Source organism: Bos taurus, chromosome 5 (genome assembly GCF_002263795.3).
Source record: "Bos taurus isolate L1 Dominette 01449 registration number 42190680 breed Hereford chromosome 5, ARS-UCD2.0, whole genome shotgun sequence".
Classification (NCBI taxonomy): domain Eukaryota; kingdom Metazoa; phylum Chordata; class Mammalia; order Artiodactyla; family Bovidae; genus Bos; species Bos taurus.
The window spans coordinates 75532508-75542281 of NC_037332.1; the positions used below are offsets into that span (position 1 = coordinate 75532508).

Sequence of the window (9774 nt, forward strand, 5' to 3'; positions counted from 1 at the left end):
AGCTCTGGGCCTGTCTCCCGTACCAGAAACCCCAGGTGGAGTACCTGAATATGGAGGGGGCAGCTTGTCCAACCCAGAATGAGAGTGGGGTCTTCAGCCTGGCAAACCTGGCCTCTCCCCTGCCCCGTGCCTGCCTCAGAGTCCACCAACCACAGCTGAGCCCTGGGCCTCCCAGACCCCAGAACCTGTAGCCCTTCCACTGCCCTGTGCCTCTTCCCAGCTCTACGGTCTCCTCACCTTCAGCTCACCCGGTCACTCTCTGGCCCATGAGGCCCAGCAGACCAGGTCTCAGAGCAGGGAAGTTGGCTGCTGCCCCAGGGAACCAGGCCCGACTCTCCAGTTGGATGTTGTCACCGGGTCATTCCTAGGTCCTGATCTCCTGTCTTGGAGGTCCCTGCTTACCTTTGGGAGTGGCGGGTGGGTGCCAGGCCTGCACAGGCCTCAGAGCCTCTGTTTGTCCAGGCCAACGTCTCCCCACCCCCACCCAGCCAGCCTGGGATCAATGACCCACAGCCATGGCCGGGATGTCTGGCCCTTGTCCCCTGTGGCCTGTGGCCCCAGGCTCCATGGGCTTCCTGCTGGGTGGGGGACAGCACTGTGACTGAGCCCAGGTAAACAGACGGGAGGCAGCCCAGGAGGCAGGAGGCAAGCAGCGCCCCGCCCCGCCTCACCCCGCCCATGGGCACCCGGGGAGGCTGGCAGGCAGGTGCAGGAGATCCGAGCTCTCCCTTGAGGCCCGTTGCCTGGTGATGTTCCTGCCTGGCTATAGCCCCTGGTCCCCTGGAGCATGAGGTGGGGGTGGCTGAGGACTGGGGGCTGGGCAGGGTCCCGGGCAGTGCAAGCAGGGGCTCACGCAGGTCTCCTTACCTGGACAGGTGAGACCAGAGGAGTCAGAGGCTCCAAGAGAGCAAAGGAGGTAGGGCCCATGTGCTCTGGGGACAGGAGGGGAGAAGGTGGAGTGGGGGTGGGGTAGGATGCTATTTTCTGTTTAGCTGGAAATTATTTGAATTGCAGCCTGATTCTGGAGAGCTGTACTGTCCACTTTGGTGGCCTCTGGGCACATGTGGCTCTTGACCCCCCTGGAACATGGCCAGTCTGAACTGAGATGTGCTGCATGGGTAAGATACACACCAGGTACTGAAGACTGAGTGCAAAGAAAATAAAATAGCTGAAGAAGAATTTTTTAGGTTCATCACATGTTGAAATGATAACTTAGCAATATGCGGTTAATAAAATATATTATTAAAATTCATCTCACCTGCTTAATTTTACATTTTTTAATATGACTATAAGAACATTGGAATCACAAGTGTGGTAGTGAATGGAATGCAGCAGAGATGGTGGTTGGATGTGGCCATGCTCCAAAGCACTTGTTGGGAACCAGGGTTTTCTGGGTGTGTACAGGCTGCTGGCTACCTCCAGGCAGGAGAAGGACTGGCTTGGGCTCCAGCAGAGGGTACATGGAGGGGCTGGTTAGGGATTCTGGGTTGGGAATACCTTCCCTCACTTCTCCTATTCTTTAACCCTGCCTGAGTCCTAACCCTTACTTCAGCCTTGACTCCCCTCCATCGCCCCCAGCCCCAGGGCAATTTTCCTTCCTCCCTCCAGTCTCCCCTCCTGCTAGGCCCTGGTACCCCCCTCCCCAAAAACGTTCCAAGAGAGAGGCACTTAGGATGGGAGCAAGGAGCACTGGGGTGTAGACAGAGACACCCCAAGCCCTGCCTCTGTCCTTCTCCAAAGTAGCCCAGGTCCCTGGACGAGGCAGGCTGGTAATGGGAGTCTTTTTTTTTTTTAATTGGAGTATAGTTGCTTTACAATGTTGTGTTTCCACTGTTCAGCAAAGTGAGTCAGCTATACATATACATATATCTTCTCTTTTTTGGATTTCCTTCCCATTTAAGTCACTGCAGAGCACTGAGTAGAGTTCCCTATGCTATAGTCGGTTCTCATTATTATTGCTTCTATGAAAAGTGAAAGTGAAAGTCGCTCAGTTGTGTCCAACTCTTTGCAACCCCATTGACTATACAGTCCATGGAATTCTCCAGGCCAGAATACTGGAGTCAGTAGCTGTTCCCTTCTCCAGGGTATCTTCCCAACCCAGGGATTGAATCCAGGTTTCTCATATTGCAGGCAGATTCTTTACCAGCTGAGCCACCAGGGAAGCCCAAGAGTACTGGAGTCTGTAGCCTATCCCTTCACCAGCAGATCTTCCCAACCCAGGAATCTAACTGGGGTCTCCTGCATTGCAAGCAGATTCTTTACCAGCTGAGCTACCAGGGAATCCCTATCTCTTCTATACATAGTATGAATAGTGTATATATGTCAATCCCAATCTCTCGGTTCATCCCACCACCACCCCCTTCTCCCTGGGAGCTGGACAGTCTTTGAAAAGCAGATCTTGTGCAATCAGTCCTCTGTACTTGTCGACATCCAGCCATCGATTGGTCACAGCCTGGGGGGAGGGGCTGACTTGGGGGGGCAGCAAAGTGCCAAGGAAGATGTTTGAAAGCAGGGGCAGCGTGCCAACTCCCCAAGAGCTCAGAGAACTGTGGGCTGGGGCCGCCCACCACTGGGACAGGCTTCCCTCTGTCAACTGACGGACTTCCCTGGTGGTCCAGTGGTTAAGGCTCCACACTCTTGGTGCAGGAGGTGCAGATTCGATCCCTGGTCAGGGAAGATCCCTCATGCCTCGTAGTACAGTCAAAGAAAGAAAGAAACTTTGATTAAACCTCTGTCAATGGGGCAACAGCGTGCCCCTCGTCCCTGAGGCAGCGAGACACAGCCACAAACAAGGGACAAAGGCCTTGCTGTTCCCTGGTAATCTGCATTTCACACTAACACTGGGTCCCCTTGGTCTCCAGGGGCAGAGAGGCCCTTGGAGTCCTGGCCCGTGAGGCTTGGAGGCCTCGGGGCACAGCAGGGTGGACCCAGCAGGACAAGGAGAGACAGGCTTCAGCATGTGCACCACGCTCAGGCGGCAAAGATCCAGCCGGAGAACAGAGGACCTGGCCCGAATCTCAGAGCCTCCACCTGCTGTGACCTGGCAAGACGTGCCACCTCCCCGCGCTGCCATCTTGTCACCTGTGGAATGGGGACCACAAAGCTGGGTCGTTGAAGGCAGAAAGAAGAAACTGGATGTGAATGGCAGATTCTGTGCCTGGTGCACAGGAGGCTCTTAAAAAACATCAGCTACCTTTTGTTTTATTATTATTATTCTTTTGGCCATGCCATGTAGCATACGGAATCTTAGTTCCCCAGTCAGGGATCGAATCTGTGGTCCCTGCATTGGGAGCACAGAGTCTTAATCACTGGACCACCAGGGACATCCCTGGCTGCCTTTCTTTTAATCCAAGGTTAGGGAGGAGTCAGGGGCAGGGGCAGGCAGCTGCATGCTCCCTCACCCGGCATCGCAGCCTTGTGATAAGGGCCCTCCAGGTCCTGATCAGCGCTGTGGGGAATACTGACTGTGGGCCAGACCCTACCCCTAGCACTTCTCGGATTACTTTACTTACTTCTTACAACCACCCTTTAGTCGATACCATTTTTAGCCCCAGTTTGCAGAAACTGAGGCCCTGGTGAAATCTGAACTCACAACTCCTAGTTTATTTAATCACACAGACATACATTAAGTGCCTACGAAGGGTCAGGCTGTCCTGGGTGCTGGGAAAGGGACGTGGAGAAGACACGTCTGACGTCTTTTCAACAGAGCAGGACATTATGAAAAGCCCTTGGGTGGAAAGGTGGACAGGTGGACGTTAGCATTCCTCTTCACAAGACATTCTGAAGACGAGCTGACTCTCTGAGGTGGAGGCCTGGGGCAGCGAGTCACAACCCTGACCTCAGCCCTCGGTGCCTGCCAGCCGGACAGGTGCTGCCTGACTTTCTGGAAGCACAGAGAAGGTGCCTGTGATGTGTTGAACTGTGAACCCCCAATTCATATATGTGACCCCCCAGTAGCTCTAGATGTGACCTTATTTACAAATAAAGTCACAAATGTAATGAGTTAAGATGACAGTCGCACTGGAGAAGGGCGGGTCCCTAATCAAATATGACTCATGGGTTTATGAAACAGGGAAATTTGGAGACAGATACACAGGGAGAATTCCATGTGAACATGAAGGCGGAGATCGGGGTGATGTTTCTACTGGCCGAGGTAAGCCAAAAGATCACTAGCAAACTACCAGAGAGCAGGGAAGAGGCACGGAATGGATTCTCCCTCACAGTTGCAGAAAGAACCAAGCCTGCTAAGAGCCCTGATCTTGGACCTCTCACCTCCAGAACCGTGAGCCATTACATTGCCATTGTTTAAGTTGCTCAGTTTTAGGACTTCCTGGTGGTCCAGTGGTTCCACTGAGCTTCCACTGCAGGGTCACAAATTTGATCCCAGGTTGGGAAACTAAGATCCCACATGCCATGGAGCATGGACAAAAAATTGCTGCTCAGTTTGGGGTACTTTGTTACACAGCCCATTAAGCAAACTAACAGGAGGCGCTGGACAAATGCCATGGCAACCATGTCTGTGCTGTGTGAACACAGCAGGTGCTCACGACTGGCCACCAAAGAGGCTGAAGAGCCAAATATCTGCATTTTTAATGATGTCTTGAGCTCAGTCACATTGGAGGAGGCTGGGGAAGCTGACCTTATCTGAACTTAGGAAAGCCCCACAGCGAGGACTTCAACAGCCCAGAGGCAAATTGTGTCACAACACGCCTCTGAAATCATCCCTGCCCTATTCTCCCCACCCCTAGGCTGTGAGCCCCATGAAGACAAAGGGTTTTTCTGTCTTGTCCCATCTAGGATCCCAGCCTAGAACAGGGCCTGGCAAACAGGACAAGCCAACATTTGTTGAGTGAACAAGTACCAGTTCCTGTCTAATCCATGGATGGTAACCTTGTATTTTGAGTTTTGGCCCCCAGCTGGAGCCCCAGTGATGTCTCAGGTTCAGGCTTGGGAGTGGGACTGCATGTCTCCACTCAGCAGCAGAAGAGACCGAGGTCCTGAGAGAAGAGGTTGCCCCCCCCGCCCCTCCCCGCACCAGGATGCACAGCCTAGGGCAGGTGGAACCGATCTCTTTGATGGAAGGTATATCAGTTTCCTCGGTGGCCGTAACAAAGTGGCTTAAACTGGATGACTTAAAATGACAGGGATATATTGTCTCATAATTCTGGAGGGGAGTCCACAATCCCACATCAGTTCATTCTTTCTCTGAAGGAAGAAAGAACCCTCCTTTGCTTCTTCCTAGCTTCTGGTTGTCACCAGCAATCCTTGTCATTTCTCGGCTTGGAGAAGCATCACTCTGATCTCTACCTTTATGGTCACGTGTTCTCTTCCTTGTATGTCTGTGTCTATGGGTCCAAATCCCTTCTTGGTATAAGGACACCAGTTAGAGAGGATCTAGGGCCCCTCTAACCCAGGATGACCTCATGGTTGCTGGCTTACATCTGCAAAGACCGTGTGTCCCAGATTCCTGGTGGACATGGGTTCTGTGGACACTGTTCAGTCCAGCACACAGACTGACTGTCTCAGGGGGATGAGGCTGGGAGACATGAGAGTGCTAACCCTCCTGGTCAGCCTGTCTTGTGGGTTAGCAAGTCTCAGAGCTCAAGAAGGCTAGTGAGAGTAGAGCTTGGATATCCCTGGGGAAGGCTTCTGACTGGCTAAGCCAGCTCTGACACCCTCTGAGGAAGCACAGGGCTCACAGTTAAGGGCTGTGGTGAGGGGTGAAGGGCGGGCTCCAGGTGCCCTGACAGATGCTGTCTAGACAGTGTCTGGAAAGAGGAGGCTCTTCTAGCCAAGGTGGTGTGTAATTGTTTCCCGGGACTGTCCTAACATGGAACCACCAGCGGGGTGGCTTAAAACAATAGAAACTCTTTCTCTCATAGATCTGGAGGCCTCAAGTCCAGGATCAAGGTACCCACAGGTGCACACTCTCTTGCAAGCTCTAAGGGAAGCTCCTTCCTGCCTCTCCCAGCTTTGGTGGCTGCTGGTACCCTTGCTTGGGTCACGGCAGCGTGACTTCAACCTCTGCCTCCTTTGCTGCATGGTCTTCTCCCTGCGTGTCTTTCTCAGTGTCTCTTCTCTTCCTTTAAGGACACCCGTCATGTTGGATCCGGGCACACGTAGCGACCTCATCTATTCACAACTGCAAAAATTCCTAGATCCGAATAAGGTCACATCCAGAGCTACTAGAGTTTGATATTTCCACATATCTTCTGGGGACACAGACACGATAAGAGGCTGGGAACAGGCTGGTCACTGACATCACCGTGGACTGCTGTTCCAAAGATCCATGTTGCCCTGGGTCCTCATGTCACTTCTAAAGCCTGTTTTCTCTCTGAACTCCTAATGTCCTCACCCTCTTCCCACACAGACACAGGTCCAACCTGCCCCCTTCTCCTTCCTGCAGGCTCTGGAGCTCCATGGAGGTGAGCAGTGGGGAGGAAACTCCCTGAGATGCACCCATCTTTCCCGTTGCCTCAACCAAATCTTCAGAGGCTGACCAGGCAGGGGTCTCTCTGTTACTTTTGTCCAATGCACTGCACACCTACAGTCGCTAGCTCACTTCTTCTTTAAACAGGTGTCAAGCACCTACACGGTGCTGGCCTGTGCTGGCCCCCAGGTCACAGAAACAAGCAAGGCTCAGTGTCTGCCCCTGAGGGATGCAGCCCACCCTGGGAGACAGTGGAACAGGCGAAGACCTCTGTCCTCACAATGGCAGATGGAGGACAGGGCCCTTGGTAGCCTTAGAGATGCTCCTTAGTGCTTCCAGGAAGGGGAATCCATAGGAAGGGGCTGCCATGGAGCCAAACAGGAGCCCTCGCAGGAGTCATCGTCTTGGTGGCCTGAGTTCCCTCACCTGCAGAGGGGTTCAAGGTCCTAAGTTCCTCCAGGATCCCCATAGAGGCCCTGAGACTCTGTGACTTTACGCTACTACTAACCAAACACATGGCTGGCCTCATCCCCTAATTTAAAAAATGGCCGCTTGACCCCATTTTGCAGGTGAGAAAGTGGAGCTGAGAAAGCAGGTGTCATTGGCTCTTGGTCACACGGCAGGAAGTGCTGGGGTTCAGACCTAGGAACCCCTGACTTCAGAGCCCTCTGACTTCATCCCCTCTGGGTGTGTGTCCCTCCCCCCTTGCCACCCCTCTCCTGGCCCCCTCAGCCCTCCTGGACCCTGGCCTTTGGCCTCTGTCTGCCAGGTGAGAACTCACAGGTCTCCAGCCTGCCCTTTCCCAGCCGGGCGGTCAGGGGAGTGGCTTCTGATCAGGGGTTTGAGGTTTGAGAGGCGCTGCCTCAGGCCAGGCCGCTGGGGACACAGAATGGAAACTCTTTATGCGTCATTCAACCTGGCCTTCTCCACCGTGGGGTCCCAGCAGAAGGGGTTCCAGGCAGGGGGTTGGGGTGAATAGACTACCCAAAGTCACGTGGCATGGCTGAAACAGGGTTGGGGCTGAAACGCAAATTACCCAGGTTCCCAGCCTGTGCTCTTGTCAGCACTCTGACCCAAATTAAATGTTTAAAAATAAAACCAAAGGGCAATATCATTACTGAGCATTCAAGTTCTTAGGTAGAAAGTTAAAAAAATTTTCCAAGGCACACACACACGTGTGTGTATAGCCTCAAATATTGTTGCAGCCAGAGCTCCTCGCTATAGGCAGTTGAGTTTGAGAGTCTGACTCTTGCTCCTCCGGGGGAGTCCTGTTCAAGGTCGAAGGAACAGAAGGCTCTCCAAAGAGCCTCTTTCCTGCTGCCCTTAGAGGCAACCCCAGCACTGGCTCTGGCCTTGAATGGTGCCTCTCTTCTCCTTGAGTCTCCATGTCATCAGGGCAGCTGCTCATGCTGGTGGGGCTGCATGAGGTCCTAATGCCTGTGGGTTCTGTCCCGACGGCTGTCCTCGTTGGTTTCTGATTTCTATGCAAGTCCACGTTCTTGGAACCTCTATGTAACTGCCTCTCCCTCCTCTCACCCCTTCACAGTCTATACATTCACTCAATGAACATCCTGTGGCAGGTGCTGGAATCCAGTAATGAATGGGGCATTCGGGATCAGGGCCTGCAAAGGCTCACAGTGGGACTCAGAGCACAGGGTGGGGAGGATGGAGCACCCAGCCCAGCCAAGGTCTGGAGGAAGCAACCTTTTACAGTAAATCCCAGAAGATGGCTTTCCTTTATTCTTCCCAAGAAGACACATTTTGCTTGGCCTTTTTGTGTTTTAATTTTTTTTTTTAAAGTTAGTTGCCAATATTTAAAACACAGGATACTATACTCTCCAGCTTCCCTTAAATGTTTCAAAGACCTGGGTCTGCCTCCCAACACAGCAACTGTCAGTGGTGGCTCCCCTGAGCAATTTCAACATGACACAGACCCCCACCACTCCTAACTGTTTTCCACTGTCTGGGTTAAAAACACAAGTACTGAAGCCTGAAGCCTGAGTTCAAGTCCTGACTCTGACTCTTATTAGCATAAGACCTGAGTTACAAGTTATTTGGTCTAGTTATGCTTTTGCTCTCTCATATAGAAAATGAGACAATAACTATAAGTGGTGTGAAAACTGAAAGAAAGAACTGATGAGTGGAACTCAGAACAGTGCCTGCACCTACTAAGTACTCACTGCATGTTGCTGTCATCATTTTCAGCACTGTTTCTGTGATCTGTCCCCCACAGCCTCCCCCAGCAGCATCTGCATCTGAGTTGGGATCCCAGTGGTAAAGGTTTCGTTGTTAGTCTCCTATTTGCATAAATCACAAGCAACAGACTTCGCTGACTTACTCAGCTCCCGGATGGTTGCTTTGACCACTGCAGCTGGAGCTCTCCTGCACCTGTTTTTACTACAGTCACTGGACACTTGGCCAGGGACACCCTCTCAAACCCTGGGGTTGACCAACACCAAGCCCTGACCCAAGCGATCCCAAGTCTCTGCAATCCAATGTCTACTTTGAACAGTGCCATGCACACAGTAGGAGTTCAATAAATGCATCAGAATGAATGGGGATGGGTTGCCTGCAGCAGACTGGGCTACCAATCATGCCACACGAGGTTTATCTAATTAGTATCTCCCCTGGATACTTAACATTGAGACGGGGGTTGGGGAGGAAAATTGCCAAGGCAAATTTTCTGGGCCATTTTTAGCCGAGTGAGTGGGGACTCCATCCAGAACAGACTGGTTGCGTCAGAAGAGAGCTTTAAGGTTAGACAGACTCCCCTCCCCCTGCACTCTTCACTCCAGTTTACAGTTGAAGAGACTGAGCCTCAAAGGGGATGAGTGGCTCAGAGCTGGGACAAATGGGACAGACTGAATGCCCTTGACCCTGGACTCGGCTGGCAGCAGCTCACATGGATGGATTTGAGAGGCAGGCAGAAGATGCAGATTTCCTTCTGCCTTCCTCACACCTCTGGAATCCCCCCTGTTAGAGATTGATCCCTTGGGGCATTTGCAACCCCTAGGGAGGGTCACACCTTAAGCCATTATCCCCCTGAGACTTACCAGGTGCTTGGGGTAGATAGACACTGCAATGGCATCCAAGTCAGCCCTGCCCCAAACAGCAGAGAGCATCTGAGAGGCTGCCCAGCAAGTTAGCTGCCTCCACACTTGCAGCCCTTGGGTTTTCCCTGGTCACAGCCCTGTATCTGTCTGTCCTATCTCCCCGAAGCCAGCTCATCTCTTTTAAGTACTTTGTATACACTTGCTTCTTTAATCCTGACAACAGTCCCGGTCCTTCCCTCTGCCTTTTACAGATGAGAACACAGAGGCACACAGTTTAGGCACTTGACCAAG

General features: G+C 52.4%; 1 protein-coding gene across 4 annotated transcripts in view; it reads right to left on the bottom strand.

The window, feature by feature from the left end:
* TMPRSS6 (transmembrane serine protease 6) overlaps window positions 1-599 on the bottom strand; it is a 39518-nt gene extending 38919 nt beyond the window's left edge. For 3 of the 4 annotated variants that reach the window (XM_059887000.1, XM_010805347.4, XM_059886998.1), the window contains exon 1: window positions 403-599. The gene's annotated coding sequence lies outside the window, so the exon portion shown is untranslated. Of the gene's footprint in view, window positions 1-237 lie in introns of all 4 variants that reach the window. The other variant, XM_059886999.1, reaches the window with a different exon arrangement.
* Between the last annotated feature and the right edge of the window lie 9175 nt (window positions 600-9774).